The 18,634-nt window shown below is 39.7% G+C and overlaps 1 protein-coding gene and 1 long non-coding RNA gene across 3 annotated transcripts in view; one reads left to right on the top strand and one right to left on the bottom strand.

The window, feature by feature from the left end:
- Window positions 1–717: 717 nt before the first annotated feature.
- LOC124462906 lies at window positions 718–18,304 on the bottom strand. The gene is made up of 3 exons (XR_006955494.1): window positions 18,233–18,304; window positions 1,913–2,012; window positions 718–753 (listed from the first exon to the last, which is right to left on the bottom strand). It is a non-coding gene; the product is annotated as an uncharacterized LOC124462906 (long non-coding RNA).
- LOC124462905 (ras-related protein Rab-40C) overlaps window positions 17,188–18,634 on the top strand; it is a 78,745-nt gene continuing 77,298 nt past the window's right edge. The window contains exon 1 of one of the 2 annotated variants that reach the window (XM_047014610.1): window positions 17,188–18,557. The gene's annotated coding sequence lies outside the window, so the exon portion shown is untranslated. Of the gene's footprint in view, window positions 18,579–18,634 lie in introns of both variants that reach the window. The other variant, XM_047014611.1, reaches the window with a different exon arrangement.

Below are 18,634 nucleotides of genomic sequence, written 5' to 3'. Positions count from 1 at the left end.
AGGCACTATGGTTTGATATTCTCCCTCACACTCACACTTTGACCTTGGTATCCTAAACATATTGATGCATTCATTCACCCACTCATGCACAACATCGAACATTGCCTTTTTCATACCCCTATCTTGTTGCTTATCACTGTTGTTGGTAAATAAATACTTATCACTTGACTTGAAGCTCGTGTCCGAGTCTGCCGTTACACTCTATTAGTTCTCACAAATCCAGTTTTTAGGCGTGATTTTAGATAATATTTTGTAACATTCCACCGCTTTAAGCTTTATGGCACCGAGAGGCTGTCAAGCTCCCTTTAAGAACGCCATTGTTCTACGTCACAGAGCCCTGCTTCTAGCCAGGGCGGGATATATGACTTACATTTTTCATTTAGCAGATGGCAGATGCTCTTATCAGATTATCTGCTCTTATCCAGACTTACATTCTTTGTACATTGGGAGCTAATGCGGTGTCCAGTACTTTACTATAAATAATGATGTTAAATCGAGACCACAAATATGCAAATGTTTGTCACGTTTAGCGTTACTGATGTAATGTTAATTTTTGGCTACTTGGGGGTGTATTTAACGTTGAACAGGGTGTTTGTGTGTGCTTGTTGTGACATTGCACATTATTTTCAAATACCTTGATTTGAACACGTCTGTTTGTTTATGATGGACAAAAAGTATACACTAATTGTATTATAAATGATATACTTTATTTATAGGAATATGATAATTTATGGTCCAAAATGTAGTCATTGCCTGTGAAAAAAGAGAAAACGATTAGTAATGTGTTAAACCGAGATAAAACATAATAACTTAACGTCGAGACTACAAATGGACTGATATACTACATGTAAAAATGGTACACTATGTTGGCACAAGCTCTCATAGTCTAGTGATGGAATGTACACGGACGTCAAGAGCCTTCATGCCGATTAATCTTTGGTCAACAACAAGGAACATGATCACCGGACATCCTACTAAGGCCTAAAAGAAAATGTAAGGGAAAAGAAAAAACAAAATATTGAGGTCACTCTGAAATCAAAGTATAAATAAAATAATATAATAATCAAAATCCTTCCCTAAATACCCTATCTAGCATAATGAAAGAACTTTTTTAAATTATCAAAAAGCCTACGCTTGCCCTCATTACTCAAATGAAGCCGGTCAGGGCTGTAAAATTCCAAAACAGGACGCGAGTGCCTCAGAAATATTCTAAAACTGGTTGTTCCCATCCTTGATTGTGATTGGCTATATCGCATTCCATGCCGTTGTAAAATCCAGCATAACCTTACAGGTTGTCCTCATAACATTCTTTAACATTCCATATTATTGCGCATCGAATATTTCAAATTGAAAAAGACGGCAAAGATGTACAGCTGGCTGTTGCGTGGTAACGATTTATGTAGGAACTATACTTTGTAGTAGCGGAAGAATGACTGTTTATTATTAAACTTTTTTGTTTCTAACTGTTTTTATTGATGAAACCATATTTGTAGTAACAGTTTTAGAAAAGCACTAAGCCCCGCGAGTCCGTGGTTTTGCGTCGTGCCTAACAACTCCCCTTACCTGTTCTAAAATCAGCGTAAACCACGGCCTCTTGGGGCTTATTGCTTAAATCTATTTGTCCTAAGATAAATGACACCCTCGTTTTTGAAGGACAGATGCTCCAGGAGAAGATGAGTTTCCCTAACTACGTGTTTGCTGGTAGCATCACCCACCGGCCGGGGGAGAATGGAGCACACGGCAAAGCTTACTTCATACCGGTACCGCTCCAACTTTGTCCATCAGTTCCCGCATTCCCCTGAGGATATCATACGGAGAATCCCCCTGTGCTACGTTGTTAGTTCCGATATTTATGATTATATGCAGCGGGCCACTGACGGTGGTGAGGTGGAGCAGCTGTTGATGGGCTGACCTCTGGAGTGTGGTTCCCGGGTGTACCCACGCTAAAGCCTCCGGGATTGCCAGCTCCACCCCGCGCATTATGCTGTCCCCCCAGATGGCAAAAGTGCGACCTTTAACAAAAGAGAATAGATTGTTTAACAGTACTATCGTTTTCAGGTTGTGCTGCTAAAACTTTAATGTGATGAAAGATTAAAACCATATTTTCAAAGCATGAAATGTATTTAGGAGTAGGCTACATGAAAATAAATAGTTAGCATATGTGCTGCAGACTCCTGGATTTCGTTTAAGGCAGAAAAAAGCATAGAATATCTCTACATTGTACATTTGTATTTTGTCTTGGTAAAAAGAATAAGACAAAATACCCATGTACAATGTAGAGATAGAACTTTCTGGCAATATTTTAAATAAAAACAACACAGACACAGGCGAAAGAATAAACAGGCAGATGTTTGCCTTGCATGTTTGAAAAAGAAGAAGCGGGAAGCTCTAGTACAGGGGTCCCCAAACTTTTGTCTGCGAGGGCCACATAATTTTCCTTTCTTTAATGTGGGGCCGTGTCGGAACAGAACTACTTGGGCCGGAGTAACTACCAGTATTATTGTGGAGATTTTATTATGATTTTAAATGTATTTATTAGTGCTGTCAACGATTTAAAATTTTAATCGCATTACTGTCATTGTTAACTCGCGATTAGTCACAATTAATCGCAAATTTTTGTCTATTCTAAATGTCCCTTGATTTCTTTTTGTCCAATCATTTTTTCTTATTTTAATGCTTTTATCAACATGGAAAAGTGGATCGGATTGCTTGGTGCAAATGTTTTTTTTTTAATTGAAAATAACTTTGCAATCGCCTGGCTTTGACGAGGGGGCGGAGAATTCGCATCAGCTGTGTGCTTTGCCATCAAGTGGTATTTCAGACTGGACGTGCTGCGATGATAGCTCAGTTCACAACGACGAAACACACAGATCACTTTGCTCTTGTCAATGGGACCATTTGGCAACTTTTTAATAGTAAACTTTGCATTCAGAATCTTATTGGCATCCATTTTGGCGTCTCGCGCTCGCCATCTACTCCAGCCAATACTCTTTAGCCGGCTCGCAAGCCCAAACAAGTGCATGCCTGTTGTTTTGTTTCCGGTGTAGCTGGATCCGGTGTGGTGTTGGAGTTTTTCTAACGTCAGTAGTTGTTGCAATAGCATGTGAAAAAAACTACAACAATTGCTAGGCCAAAAACGTTAATCGCGCGGAAAAAAAATTACGCCGTTAAAATGGGTGTGCGTTAACGCCGTTAATAACGCGTTAAACTGACAGCACTAGTATTTATTATGCTAGATTAGTTTATTACTATGTTATGCACCGTACATTCGGACATATCACAGCCTATTAAAAGAGTATTATTAATATTGTAAATAACTTTCTTCATATTCATTGCTTTTGAAATCAAAACATCTACTTAATACATCAACTTAATACATCAAAAAAAAAAATGTTTTAAGACCGGCATTGTTCAGAGGGCCGGTCCAAATGCGTTGGCGGGCCGTATCCGGTATAGTTTGGGGACTCCTGCTCTAGTATAACAGGCAAATGTTGGATGCTAATCATAACAAACAATTACACCTTGCGACACCTGCTGATAGAAAAGCAAATTGCAGCCTTAAAAGGCATGGACAAAATGGCCGAATGCGCAATTAAACCAAAACATGAGCAAAATAGCCTTAAATAGAGATAAACAATTAAGAACTTCACTGGGTTGAATGACACTCCTGCGCAGCACCTCTAATCAAATGTTAATCAAATACAGTGTCTGTACATTATCTCCAAGGCCCTTGTAGCAACTATCTCATATTCATTGTGAATTGAATCAGTGCCCAAATAATACCGAAGTCAGCTCCATTACTGTCTGCCTAGTTTTATCATTAAATACACGACCATCTAACGTTGAGACTAACACGCTTCTGGTCTGATCTTCAGCTTTAACACTTCGATCTTGCAGTACAGTATTTGGTCATTTAAATCGGTCATTTTATCCGGTAAAGCTACATCTTTCCTCTTGAGGTTTTTGCTTTTATCTTTTACCCTAAGACCTTGCATTTGGAATTGCAAGTTGTTAATGTTTTGCTCTAGTCTCTCTCTCTCTGTTTTGAGCTCTGCATTTACCTGCTCAAACTCATGCACTACTTGCAAATTCCCTTTACATTGAGCTTTAAGGTGATCTATTTGAACGTCTTTCCTCTTAATTTTTCTATTTATGTTACGTACGTTGACCAGACTTTGTTTTTCCGCCGATTTGATTAATTTAGCTCTAAGCGATTTTATTTCTTTCGCAGCCTGGTATATTTTAAGCCCCATATCTTTACGTTCCTTAATTAATTTATCTATATCTACTTTTTGGTACTCTATTTTAGTGTTGTTACACTTGTTCATGTAAACTAATCACTAAATCATTCGCTTCTCTAACATCAAAAATGTTATTTTGACTTGTCTTACCGGCATCATGAGACGCGCAGGGTGGAGTTTCTACTTCACGCCCATATGGAGGCGGTAGCTCAAACACCTCACCTAGACATGAGTCTTTATCACTAACTCTGACTAAATTATTAAATCGTTTTATCAGCTTACTTACAACAGTAAGTACTCTCTTCCATATGTTGTCATCGAAGTCACATTCGTGGAGTTTAAAGTTATTGTTAACTTTATTAAACGTTACAAGGTGCGCTGGCATTTTAAATGCTAATTTGTGACTAAGCGTAATAATATCGATCATGATCCCATTTGTTAATCCTTCTAATGGTAATTTAACACAAACCCTAAGACTATTTGGATCTCAAATGATACCTAAACTTTTGCAAGTGGCCATGTGTTGCTCCCCCTCACCTGAGAATGCAATTTCAGTAGTTCTTGCTTTTTATCTGCCATAGAATTTCTTTTCTTGCAAAATTGATTGCTGGAAAGAAAGAATATCCGCGCTTTTTTTTTTTTTTTTTTTAAACCAGATTTTTAAACTGCCAGTAGAGTCGTATTTCTGACCGCACAGACATACAAAGGATATCTCTGGTTTCGGCAGAGTCTTGGGTCTCGGAATATATCTTCTTTTTTTTTTTAATTGGACGTATAGTTTTGCGTCTAGGTTAATTTGTTTGAGATGTGGATTCTAGCTAAATTTCTGCTATTCTCTGCCCTCAGTGCCCCAGCTAACACATGACGTAATGGCGAACAACGATGCACATTCATACTTTTTGGTTGGTTTCTGAATTACCAGCTAAAGACGTTGTGGTTACGTCATTTGACGGTCATTTCATTACCAGGAGTTTTAAACCAGATCTTACCAATCCATGACGTTGTGGCATAGAGTTAATATAACTATAGTAAGCTACTATTGTCTTCCAAGATGGCGTCCCCATTCATTTCTATAAAAAGTGCTCAGTGGCGCAGTGAGGCAAGCGAGAGCGCGAGACTGGACGCGGCCATATTTCCACTTCCGTGTCTTCCGGTCTAGCTTTAAACAGTGGCTATTTTTTCCCCCTAGCTCCGAGACCTTGTGCACGCTTGCAACTAGCTGTACACATCATACTTTGCGACAACCAGTCGCGAGCATAGATTTATATGGTTACGAGCGTGTGAGCTAAGGCAGAATCTATGGGCAGAAAGTCCGAGAATCAGAGACATGATGCAAACTTAACGGAAATGTATTCTGTCACTGTATAGTATTCCTTCTACTTGTTTTTTAGAAATAGGCTATAGGGCTAAATATAGGGCTATTGTAGATGGAACTCATCACATATGTTGCTTTTTTTCTTCGTGGTTTGAGTATGATTTCCAACGCATTGTATCGGATGAAATAAACTGTTAACATGAACCGCTCCGTCGGTGTTTTCGCCAGGCAAAGAAAGCTTAGTTATTTTGGTAACCGAAATCTTCCATAATGCAGACTTACCATAGCTTACTGTCAAATTTATATTCAAACGAAATGCCATGGAATTCACACTGCCTTCAATTTCACATCAGTGTCGAAATGCGACCTGTGTTTTATATGTTCAACCTAGAAAACCAAACGTCTATTAATGGATATAACGTGATCTAACAAGACGTGTTAATAATGTAATAAATAAAAGCTCGAGAAGTGTGTCTAAAATATACTTGTTTTAACATTTGCCTTTGAAAGGGGCATATTCATAGAACCATATAGGCTACAAGACGTTACCATCAGATGTAAGTGAGGGTATAGTCACTGAGGACCTTCATTGTCACACAAAAGCAGTCTGGCACGAAAAAGCTTCTGAAGGCAAGACTAACATTATTTAAATATATATCCTTTCCTATTGTGGTTAACAGTTAAAGTATTAATCTTCGTCTTTGCTCCAGATAGACATGTCAACAATCTATGCTTGCGCTTAACATTATATATTTGCCATCATGTCATGAACGTTTTTCGAAAAATCAAATCTGTTTTAAAATAATGGGAATAAACTATATTAACAACATTTCATGTATGTGTTACAACGATTTGCTAAACTTGCTACAACAAGGCAGGCAACTCAAGCCATTTCTCCCTGTGCTCATTCAATATAAGTTTATGGCTCATTCAGCTCAATGTAAATCGTCTATCGGCCAATGTGAACTTTTGTGCTCGTGCCCTGTTAGTATCCGCCAGCACATTTGCAGGCAACTTTTATTGACGTAAGCAAATAAATGGGGTGCTAGTTTACCCATTTCGGATTGGTCTCAAACTTAGCAAAAATCGGGCAAACATTTTCTAGGAAAAAGCTAGTAGTATGAGCCAGGTTCGAGAATCCAACAAAAATTATTGGGGGAGATAGTTTTGTAAATGTTGACTGGAGTTAATAGAATAAAAACGACCGGAAGAGTCGGAAACCTAACCGTAATGCAATACCACCTACATCCACCGGGGCCGTTGCTTCAAGCCTAGGGGCGAGGGGTGGGGGCTTGTTTCAAACTTAGCAAAAATAAGGACAAATTATTATATGAATAAGCTAGTTGTATGAACCAGGTTCGAGAATCGAACTAAAATTATTGGGGCAGATAGTTTTAGATATGTTGATTTGAGTTAATAGAATAAAAACGACCGGACGAGTCGGGTAAAAAATCGGAAATGCAATACCACCTACATCCACCGGGGCTGTTGCCTCAAGCCGAAGGGTGTATGTAATTCTTAAACAGGCTCTGCGTGTACCAAGATTGTTTTCATGGAGACAACCCTTGACCATCATTTATTGTTGTGGAGGCAGTTAGCAAGATTAAGCTGATTGGAAAGTAATAATATGGATGGGAAAAAGATGCCAGGAGGAACTGAAAAAGCCAGGTAAAAAAAAGAAAGATCTTTCACTGCATAGGTTCCTGCAAGGGTGGGATTCAGGGTTTTTCTCAAAAGCCCTGAATCTTTCAGGTAAAAATGTGGGTAGTAATTTCTGAAAAAAAAAAACAATATGAGTCCAACGTTGTGTTTATGTTGGGCTACAAACTATTTGCACTGAAATTAATGCAAGTTCCGATTTCAGCTTACAGTAAAACATTGACTAGGTATAGGTTCGGGTTAAACCCCGAATGTTCAACGGCTCGGCCCCTGGTGGGGATGGGCTGGTTTTGGCCAGTACACTCCCGTGCTGAAAATGGGTCCCACTCCGGCCCCGATCATATAAACTATATATAGCGCAGCTCCCCCTGTCAATGGCGCCGCATATATATAGTGCAGCTCCCCCTGTCAATGGCGCCGCCCCTGTCTGGCTGTAGCCTGACGTTGTCATACTCATAATTCTAGTCAGAATATGAGTCTGAGAACTCTCCGTTGGGCTTTAACTACAGGGCGTGTTTCAAACGAGCCTGGAAAACAAATGCCACTTTGCTCAATTGGATAGATCTACAACCAATCAGAGCAACAGAGTATGTGACGTATGTTAAGCACCGCATAGTTGTTGTCAACAGAACTAAACTACAAGCAGACTTGAAGTATGCTTGAAGAATGAATTCAAACGATTTTTGCCGGTGTTGTAAAATTAATTTAAGGGTAGGGAGAGTACTTCACACGGTCAACCTTTTTGAGCGAAACAATAAAGGGCAATGCAAATACGAAGTTCTCCGTTTAGGATTACAACTCCATTGGGGCCAGCTGATAAATTGAACTTTTACCGAATCCCGTAGGAAGGACGGCAAAAACATATTTTCCATCGACAAATGCCTTGATTGCGTCTCTCTGTTCCTCTTTCAAAATTAATGCGCTGTCGATGTCTTCTAAAACAGACTCGATGGCAGAATCACAACATCCCAGATCTCCAGCGGTAGCCATGTTTGTTCAAAACGAATTCAACTTAAGCGCTCTTTTGTGACGTGGGTGATTACGTTACTGTTGATCATCTGTCCATCATCGTATAAAGCCCGCCCTGGCAATTTCATTGGTTCGCCCAGATTCTGGTTTTCTGTAGTTGGTCCCCAATACGAGACCCTCCAGACCCAATTTCCCGAACAAATTTCTTTTGGGCGGGGAGAAGTTGGGCTGGCAGCCAGGCTAGTCTGGCTGGGCCACTCAAGGACATTCACAGAGCTCAAACTTAAACCCGATTGAACATCTCTGGAGAGATCTGAAAATGCACCGACGCTCCCCATCCAACCTGATGAAGCTTGAGGTCCTGCAAAGAAGAATTGGAGAAACTGCCCAAAAATAGGTGTGCCAAGCTTGTAGCATCATACTCAAAGTAATTGCTGCCAAAGGGTGCTTCAACAAAGTATTGAGCAAAGGCTGTGAATGTTGTATACATGTAATATTTTTTTTCTTAATTTTTTTCTAAAAATCTATTAAATATTAAACTTTTTTCACTTTGTCATCATGTGTGTGTGTGTGTGTGTGTGTGTGTGTGTGTGTGTGTGTGTGTAGAATTTTGAGGAAAAACATTATTGAATTCAAGAATTATAAAATTTTGGAATAAGGCTGTAACAACGTGGTGCCATAAAGTGAAGCCCTATGAAAACTTTCCGGCTGCACTGTATGACATGAAGTTTGACATTGATACAGACCATCAGACAATTGTCTCCTTAATTCGACACAACAAACCAAGTGTGTTATATTATAGACTGTGTGGTTAATTTATTTGGTCCGTTTGTCATTTGCAAATTAAAAGACTTTCTATGGAACGCCGAGTTAGTCACAATTAAAGAAATAAAGAAATAGGTAAATAAATAGATAAATACATACATAAATAAATATGGCTATGAAATAAACTCTGAAATAAAGAAAAGGTGGCAACAAATATATAAATATAGCATTATATAATTATATAGTTGAATCCATTTACCGATATCAATAAATAAATACATTTATTTATTTCAAAATGACGTTTTTGTAAAGACAACATTTATTTATTTCATGGGACTTTTATTTCCTTATGCCACATTTATTTATTTTTTGAGACTTTTACGCACCACATTTATTTCCAAATATATTTCCACACCACATTCATTTCTGTGCTGTATTTATTTCCGATCTCACATGCAAACGAGAGGGGCGTGGTTGTCTTCAGACCAACGCAGCTGCACACCTGGATTCTAAGATAGCTATGCTACCTGTATGGGGGGTGACAGTGGCATCGCACTGCCGAAAAGCATACAATGTAGAAAAGCTTTGCCCATAATGTCTGTGTCGTCTCTGCCTTTTTATCATTGGTTCCCAATGGGAGTGATGGCGGTGCTTTCGCTCGTGTGACGTGTAGCTCGTCTGCAAAGCTAACAATCACTGCCACCACTACGTCTTCCTAGGTGGTATGTTGGCAATCACCGGTCTCGAAGTCGGCAACTGTAGGCCAAGTGGCTGGCTATCCGGCTGGCTAGCTGGCGAAATAATAACAGGACAACATCAGTGTGGCCATTTCAGCTAGAGCTAGCCTAGCTACTGTAGAACTAGTAGTGTTGTGCTGTATTGGCACATAGTACATACCTGAACAACCAAACCCGTTTTGTCACTCAATGGTCATTAAAACGAGTCAAGTGGTAGTGGTTTGATTAAATATTGAATAATTCCATAAATTATAATATCTGGGTTTGATATTGTGTACCGTGTTGAATGGATCTTGGTCTGGACACGTCTTGGTTATTTGCAACTTTAAATTTAACTTTCAGTACTGTAAATCCAAAGGTATGGGTAACTAATGGCAGAATGGTCTGGCTTCACTTTAGGTCTAGTCGTCTCACTAAATGGTAATACCGGCATGGCATAACGGTGAGGCTAGTAAGTCAGGTGCCTTATCGACCTAGCTATCCACATAATAGCAGAGCGATGTAGCGGGGGCAGTGATTGTCTTCTTTGATAGGCGTAGCGACGGTTGCTAGCTGTGTTAGCTAACATTACCTGGCACTATCGCCCCCCACTACCTGTACATCTTGCACAAGAACAGTGTTTGAAGTCTCAAACTATTTAAGACTTCAATATGTATGTTCTGTAGAGCACTTATCCGCCCAAGTACCTCTACAAAATCTACTATGTGTGCCAAAATAATATATCTTGACAAGCCATGCTGATCCATTTGATCTATAAGGCCAGCATGCGATCTCTGACACGGCTAATGTCTTCCATTATCTACCAGATCTAGGTGTCCCTATCTGCCTTCGATCTTGTGTGCAGCACAAGCCCCCACCCCTCGGCTTGAAGCAACGGCCCCGGTGGATGTAGGTGGTATTGCATGTACGGTTAGGTTTCCGACTCTTCCGGTCGTTTTTATTCTATTAACTCCATTCAACATTTACAAAACTATCTCCCCCAATAATTTTGGTTTGATTCTCGAACCTGGCTCACACTACTAGCTTTTTCATAGAAGAATCTTTCCCGATTTTTGCTAAGTTTGAAACCAATCCGAAATGGGTAAACTAGCAACCCATTTAATTGCTTAGTCAATGAAAGTTGCCTGCAAATGTGCTCGCGGATACTAAGAGGGCACGAGCATAAAAGTTCACATTGGCCGATAGCCGATTTACATGAGCCCTCGGAGCTAGGGAAAAAAAGAGCCACTGTTTAAAGCTAGACGGGAAGACACGGTAGTGGAAAGATGGCCGCGTCCAGTCTCGCGCTCTTGCTTGCCTCACTGCGCCACTGAGCACTTTTCATAGAAATGAATGGGGATGCCATCTTGGAAGACAAAAGTAGCTTACTCTAGTTATATTAACTCTTTGGTGCAGCTGCGTTGGTCTGACGATAACCACGCCCCTCTCGTTTTGAGATCGGAAATAAATACAGCAGAGAAATAAATGTGGTGTGGATATAAATGTGGTGTGGAAATATATGTAGAAATAAATGTGGTGTGTAAAAGTCTCAAAAAATAAAAAAATGACTTTAGAAAATAAAAGTCCCATGAAATAAATAAATAGTGTCTTTACAAAAACGTCATTTTGAAATAAATACATGTATTTATTTATTGATGTCGGTAAATGGATTCAGCTATATAATTATATAATGCTATGTGTGTATATTTAGTGCCATCTGTTTTTTTTCAGAGTTTATTTCATAGCCATATTTATTTATGTATGTATTTATCTATTCATTTACCTATATCTTTATTTATTTAATTTTGACTAACTCGGCGTTCCATAACTTTCAACATAATTTTCAACCAGGGGCCTCTTCCATAAAGGCCGCTCAAAAAAGCTTGACTTAAAGTCCTAAACCAGACTTGAATAAGTTTAATTAGTCAAGCGGGGCTTAAGCGGTTCTGTCAGGCCAAATAGTGTCCTAGGGCCTAACAGTGTCCTACCTGACGTCACAATGCCGTTCTGAAGCAAATAACTCTACTATTTAAAGTTTTCACTCGTTTGATAGCTGGTGCTAGCTGGCTAGTTGTTTTCGTCAAAAGAATTCACTTATTTAGCATCAATTTTAACAGACCGGGAAGGCAACACGTATAGTATTCTACCTGCGCGCGTTGCTGTCTTGGAAATGTCGAACGAGTGAAAACTTTAAATAGTAGAGTAGAATAAACTGGTTTAAATAAGCCTAAATACAAAACTTCCTACCTGGTAACCAGTATAGCAACCATGACAGTTTCCTCTTAGCACGCATAGATATCTCAGGAATTTAAGGTCGGCATAGCGACGGACGCGTCCTTGCTTCGGAACGGTATTGTGACATCAGGTAGGACACTATTTGGCCATAGGACAGTATTTGGCCTGACAGTTCCATAAAGGCCAATTTCAGCTCACGCAGTCCTACTAATTCAAGTTAGATTTACGTAGTCAAGCTAATTGCGAGTGCACCCTATTTTTTAACAGCCCGAGAGGTAAAACATGGATCATACAATCCACCACGGCAAAAGCAATGCACACGACCACGTGACTTCTTCCAGAAAGAACGTTCCCTTTAAATCGTGTACAATGACAGCTCCCTCATCCACCGCTTCAATCAAAGTAAAACGACACGCCATGATTGACGTCGTGAACGATAGGCTACGTAGGTTGAGTACCTTTTTAGACCTTCGTTGATTAAAAAATACCCTGTAAACTAATCTAAATTGACTTTTTTGACATTGTTTAAAATAAATAGCCTACTATTAATTAAAACATTATTCAGTAACTTTTTAACATGGGTTTTGTGTCGGGGAAATGGAGGGCGGATTTAGGTTTGTTTTGCAATTGTAGGCTACTGTTAACAATTATATTGCTATGATAATTATACTCGGATAATTTAGATTGAGATATAGGCCTATGCCTGATGCCTAAACATTTGAAATCACAAACTAACATAACGGCCATGGTGCGTAGCCTATCAAAGCATAGTTCATCATTGTTTCCCTTACAAAAAAGAAGTATACTTCAAGTTTATTTTGTAAGTATACTTAGTATAAAAAGTATACTATTATCATGTTACTTAAAGTATACTAGCAGTGTACTTATTTCTATACTATTTTTGTACTAAGTAAACTGAATTGGCCCACTTTTTAGGTCATTTAGTACACTTTAAAGTACACTTATAGTGTATTTTAAGGTTTACTTTTGAATACTGTAAATTAGCCTGTGTAGTGCACTTTCAGTTCATCAAGTATACTTCCTAAAGTACTTAAAAGTATACCTTAGAACACTAAAGTAACCTGTGTAGTGCACTTTCAGTTCATGAAGTATACTTCCTAAAAAGCCTCAAAGTATATTTTGCAATACTTTCAAGTGCACTTTCAATGAATGTAAGTATCTCAAGAGTAAACATGCTTAATATAATTTTACTATGACTTACTAATAAATACAAATGTTTAGGGGCCCCTCAGACACCTCAGAGGTCCTCACAAAGTCACACTGCAGATTCTGAAAGAAGCTACTTACTGTATAGGCATCAATGTTCTATGAATCCAGCTGCTTCATGAAACGTAACAGTCATTTAACTCATGGTTATAATGGAAAACCAGCACAACAATGACAATTACCACGCAACAAAACACACACGCATCATGGGAATTGACTAGCCAATGAGCCACACTATCTTCATTATTTCACGTCGTTATTTCGTTCTTTAGTCAGTTTGACAGTATAACCTTCAAATTCTAAAGTAGCTTTTTCGTTTTTTTTCCATTAATACTCCAATAGATAATTATTAGTATAAGAGTATAGGGCTTCAGAATGTTTTGGCAGTAATTAAGGTTACAGCTTCAGTAACAAAAAAAGAAAAGTGAACTATTTTCCAAGCATACTTAAAAGTATATTAAAAGTGAACTATTTTCCAAGCATACTTCTTAAAAGTATATCAAAAGTTAACTAAAAGTGTACTATCCATATTTTAGTATACTTATAGTATACTTTAATATACTTATTTTTTGTAAGGGTTAATGCATTACGCTAAATGTTGTAGCCTTTGTAGGCTATTTACGTTGATTTTCTATCAATGTTGAACATATTGAACTGATGAGAATAAGAAAATGAGAATATACGTGGTAAATCATCGTCTTCCCGTTGGGTCAGTGTTACAGGAACGTCTGGTTAAGCACCAAGTCACGCTAAGCCTGACAGTTAGTCTGACCCTGACCAGACTAGTTTCGCAGCCTAACAGTGAGTTCACACTGCAGCGACGCAAATCGCTTGCCATCGCTTGCCTTCCCACAGTTCACCACGCTCGGGGGCGTTTCAAACAGATATATGTAGAATGTAGTTCTCTAAAGTCAATATTGTAGTTTTCATGGCCAAGTGTGCAGACTTGGGTTTACGTAGTTGCAACATCGATCAAAATACAACTTGTATACAACATACAAAACTGTTTAATAGACATACACATTCCTCAGTCTCTGCTAATCTGTCGATACGATAGGGAGTTCCAGCCGGGCTAGCTACTGTAGCTAGTTACCACAGAACGAAGTTACGTACTGTGACTAAACTGAATTTGAAAGTACAAGCACCCACAACTTCGGCAAACCTTGCGTCATGCATTGTTTTTGTTTTTATTAACATCTCTGTACAAATACAGCTATGTATCTTACAGGACTGGGTAAGCAGCCACACAAACAATTAGTTTCTCCCCCACCTTGAAACCTAGAAAGCTAGAAATGTTTGCCATGGTTGCTACGTTACGAGAAACAAGAAAACACTCCAATTGGCCATCGCTAGCGAAAATTGCTCCTCATTTGCATAAAGTTGAGAAAATCTCAACTCTGTCGCGTCGCTACCCACAATGCACCATGCAAGCGATTCGCCTGGCTCCATAGAAAATGAATGGAAAACATGTTGTCGTTCGCATCGCGTCGCTGCAGTGTGAACGCACTGTAAGGGTGCTTTCACACCTGACATGTTTGGTCCGTTTCAATTGGACCATGGTCCGTTTTCTCTGAAAGTCCGGTTCGTTTGGATAGGTGAGAACACGCATTCGAACTCTGGTACGGACCAAACAACCGAACCATGGTCCCCCTAAAAAGACGGGACTCGGTCCGGTTCCAAGTGAACCATGATTCGGTTCGCTTTAGGTGTGAACGTAATCGGACATATTATTGAAGCAAACCAAAATGTAGTGCATTGTGGGTTGAAAAAGGATGTTGACATTTGACAGAGACAGCCGTGCCACCATTAGCAGCAAAATTAGTTGAGGGAAAACATGGGGAACTGATTAAGTGAAAGCTCTTCTGCAAATATGGGCTGATGAGCATATTGCGGAGATACTTGTGGAGACACAGAAGGGGTATTTAAATTATTTAGTGATATAGGCCTACTGAAATAAAGGGTTATTTTTGCTCAGTGGACTAATGTCGTTTGAAAGTTAAAAAACGTAGGCAGCAAACCTACATAAAAGTGGTAGCTCGTCGGACGAAAAAAATATATATTCCCATGGTTTGATCACCTGGATATAATCTTGAGAAAAGACCAACGAACAACCCAAAAAACGTGGTCATAACAATTAAAGATAGTATTGCAATCTCAATACGCTGCTGTTGCTCCATTGTTGTTTTGTGACAAGGAAGTGATTTTCCCTAAATAATTTTCTGTCCAAAAGATTTGGTGCGTTCGACATGGACTGTAGCTGCATGAAACGACCGGCGAGAGTAGCCGCTTGCAGTCGGGGAGGAGTTGAAAACGGCTCTGTGAAGTCGGACATTCCAGCTTCTCGTAGTTTGCTGCGTTGATGTCAGTCATGGCCGATCAAGCGCTGTTTGCTTACTTTACTTTATTTATAATTTAACCGTTAGCGAAGAGGCTGACTAAAACCTTTTCTTCAACACATTTTTTATTCAATTATTCTTTTTTGAGCGGCGAAACTGAAGGTGTCGTAATATTACAAAACACGTGTCAAAGTTGTCGTGTGGGAGTCTGGCCAATCGTGAAATAGCTGAGTCTTCACTTGAACCCGTGCAGTTGCTCTTGAGAAAATGCGCTCGGCTACACAGCCGGCAGTTCTCGAATCGATCTCACGGTACTTTGATGGCGACGTCACAGTGACGTATCCTCGGCGCCGTCTCAAGTCGGACTAAAAGCAGAGCCTGTTTAAGGAGAGCCTGCCCACTCCCTATTAAGCCCCATTGTACCGAATTTTGTAGCAGTTCCACCAGAGTTCCACTGGGAGTGATCGCGGTCGAGTGCAAAATAAATGGGGGTCTATGGAGCTAAACTGCTAAATTTGTCTCTTTCGCCTGATTGTATCTCAGATTTGATTGTAGTTTTTGCATGTTCAACATGGATTACAGGTCAAAAGTTGAATGAACGAGTACTTATGTCCTTTCGATTTCTTACATGGTAAGTCGTTGTGGCCCATAACACGCTAGCATTCTGCTAACGAATGCTGATTGGTTAGTGAAGGACTGACTACGACCAGAGATCCCGTTTGATGGCATCCGAAGCAGAACCAGAATGTCAGAGCATTAGCAACATTAGCAACAACATTAGCAAGCCAAAACTCTTTCTGGCATGTGTATTGACAGGGAGAGCCTAACCTGTCAGCTGTGTTGTCGATGCCTCGAGAGTAAAGTGGAAGTAACCAGAGCTTGCCGTTAAGCAGTAGCTCTGGTCGTACGATATGTGTGACGTCAATGCCATTTTCAAAGGCTTTTTAGAACAGAAAGGCGACTTTAAAAAAAATCTAACACCCAGTGGTGTGTATTTTTTTTGGCTCCCCTTTCGATTTCAGAATTCAAATTACTAGACAAAAAATTATATCCTGAGAAAAGTGGATTTTGAGGGGTATAGGTCCATAGACCTCCATTCATTCTGCACTCGACCGTTAGCGCCCTCATATGGAACTTCAGTGGAACTGCAACCAGTTCAGAACCCGGAAGTTTCCCTAGAGTGGGAGTTCTCTCTTTATTAGACATTCTCTGCTAAAAGTCTAACCACTGTTTCAAGTCAGCCGCCTGCAGCCGGCTGCGGCGCCGCATGAAGTCGGGTCATGTCGAACGCACCTATTAACAACCGCGTGTCATTGTTTTTTTACAAACGTCATTGTATTTTTACAAACGTTGGTTCGTTTAAAACAGGACCGTGTGAACACTAACCGGACCTAATGATAAATGCAACAAAGTAGGCTACCAACTCATCCACTGATTCGGACCAAGCAAACAGACTAATAGGTGTGAAAGCACCCTAAGTTGCCATAGCAGCCAAGTTCGAACTACGTTGAGCTAACTTTATGGAACCGAATGAACTAGAAATGAGTCCGACTAACTGACATAAGTCTGGCTTATTCGGTAAACTGGCTTTATGGAACAGGTCATGCATTGTTGACAGTAATGTTGATGATGGAGTTTGGCTACACGCCTATACATCAATCATGTAAATAGATATCCATCCAATGAGCTTGGCGAATGGGCAGGACTTTGATTAGGGGGCGGGAATTGCAAGCGCCAGACATAGACAGCGCGCGTAGATCAATGACTCCAACGCTGTTGTGCATCGTTATCATGAATATGATTTAGCATGGAGAGACATTGGAAGATGACACGGACTGAGATTATAAAATACTTTTGCAATGACCTTTACTGTACGGTCAGGACTTGATGATATCCGTATCAAGATTTGTCTGCCGGTTACTGCAAACAAGTTTTGGGTACAACCAGAGATTCTTTTTAAATTGCACATTTGTCGGGACGAAAGAAAGGGGCCTGAATTCAGATCTCGGCCGGGTAAAGTTATTGCCTCCTCTGGCTTGGTCGGCTAGGTTTGTTGCAAGCTAACTAGCCTAGTAGCTATCTTAACACAAGTTATTCACAGCTAACAATAGGCTACACAACTACCAAATGTAACCATATCATCAGATTTTTTAAATGGAAGTTTAAGAGTTAACATGTTCATTGAATCATCTATTTTATTTAACTTGCTAGCCTGGCAAAAACCTGGTATTGCTGACCAGCTTTCCCTGTGAATTGTATAGCTTGACACTTGTCAGCTGGCGAAGTACTGTACAGTAGCTAGCTACTATAGGCTAGTACTAGCTACCACCTCCGGTCTTGACAGGTACACTAGCTTCTTGCCATATGTTAAAGCTATTGGTTACGGGACATGTTATGTGTTTTTCTCTATATCTGTCTATCTTTGCTAAACAGTTTTGGGGATATAAGCACAGCTAGTTAGTACCGGTAACAGTAGGAATCTGGCTAACGAAGGTTAGCTGGTTTACGCCATTCGAACAATGAGATCGAACAGGACCCCAGGAGCTGTGTCCTTCTAGCTAGTTTTGGCCGGTGATGCGATTACCTATTAGTGTAACCTAGCAGGTCAGTCTGACATTATCACAAAAATATGTACATTTTGTTCTCAAGAGTCGATACTGCCAAATTACACTTTATCTTACAGTCTGATAATAAGGACTACAACAGTTAGCCATCTATCTTTATTGTCTAGCTAAATGTTTTAAAACTAGTCTATCAATTTCAACTCACGTTTTGGCTGACAAAATATGAGGTGACTTGCTTTGTGCTGGTTATGTAGTAGGTGTATCACTCCTTAAAGTTGGAGCATATTTATATATTTATTCATTTTTACCTCTGAACCTATTGGAAGGATGTTTTGCTATTCAAACCCATCCACCCCATTCTCGAAAGCCAGCTTGTTCTACCTGGAAGTACATTTGACACATTACCTATGTTTACCTTTTTCACGACATGACGCCCTGTTGTGAGATGAAATAACTTCACCCTGATCAACATCCAACTCTACTGGAACTATACAGAGGATGAGAAGTTTACCACGCACTCCTCCCTGCTAGTAAACGCCATCGTCAGACAGGTTCATGACATAACTTCCTTCTGGTTCTTAAACTTAAAGCCATTTTCTTTTATATA

This window comes from Hypomesus transpacificus, unplaced genomic scaffold, assembly GCF_021917145.1.
Source record: "Hypomesus transpacificus isolate Combined female unplaced genomic scaffold, fHypTra1 scaffold_262, whole genome shotgun sequence".
Taxonomy (NCBI): domain Eukaryota; kingdom Metazoa; phylum Chordata; class Actinopteri; order Osmeriformes; family Osmeridae; genus Hypomesus; species Hypomesus transpacificus.
The sequence above is the reverse complement of the archived record's forward strand: the minus strand, read 5'-3'. Positions and strand labels throughout refer to the sequence as shown.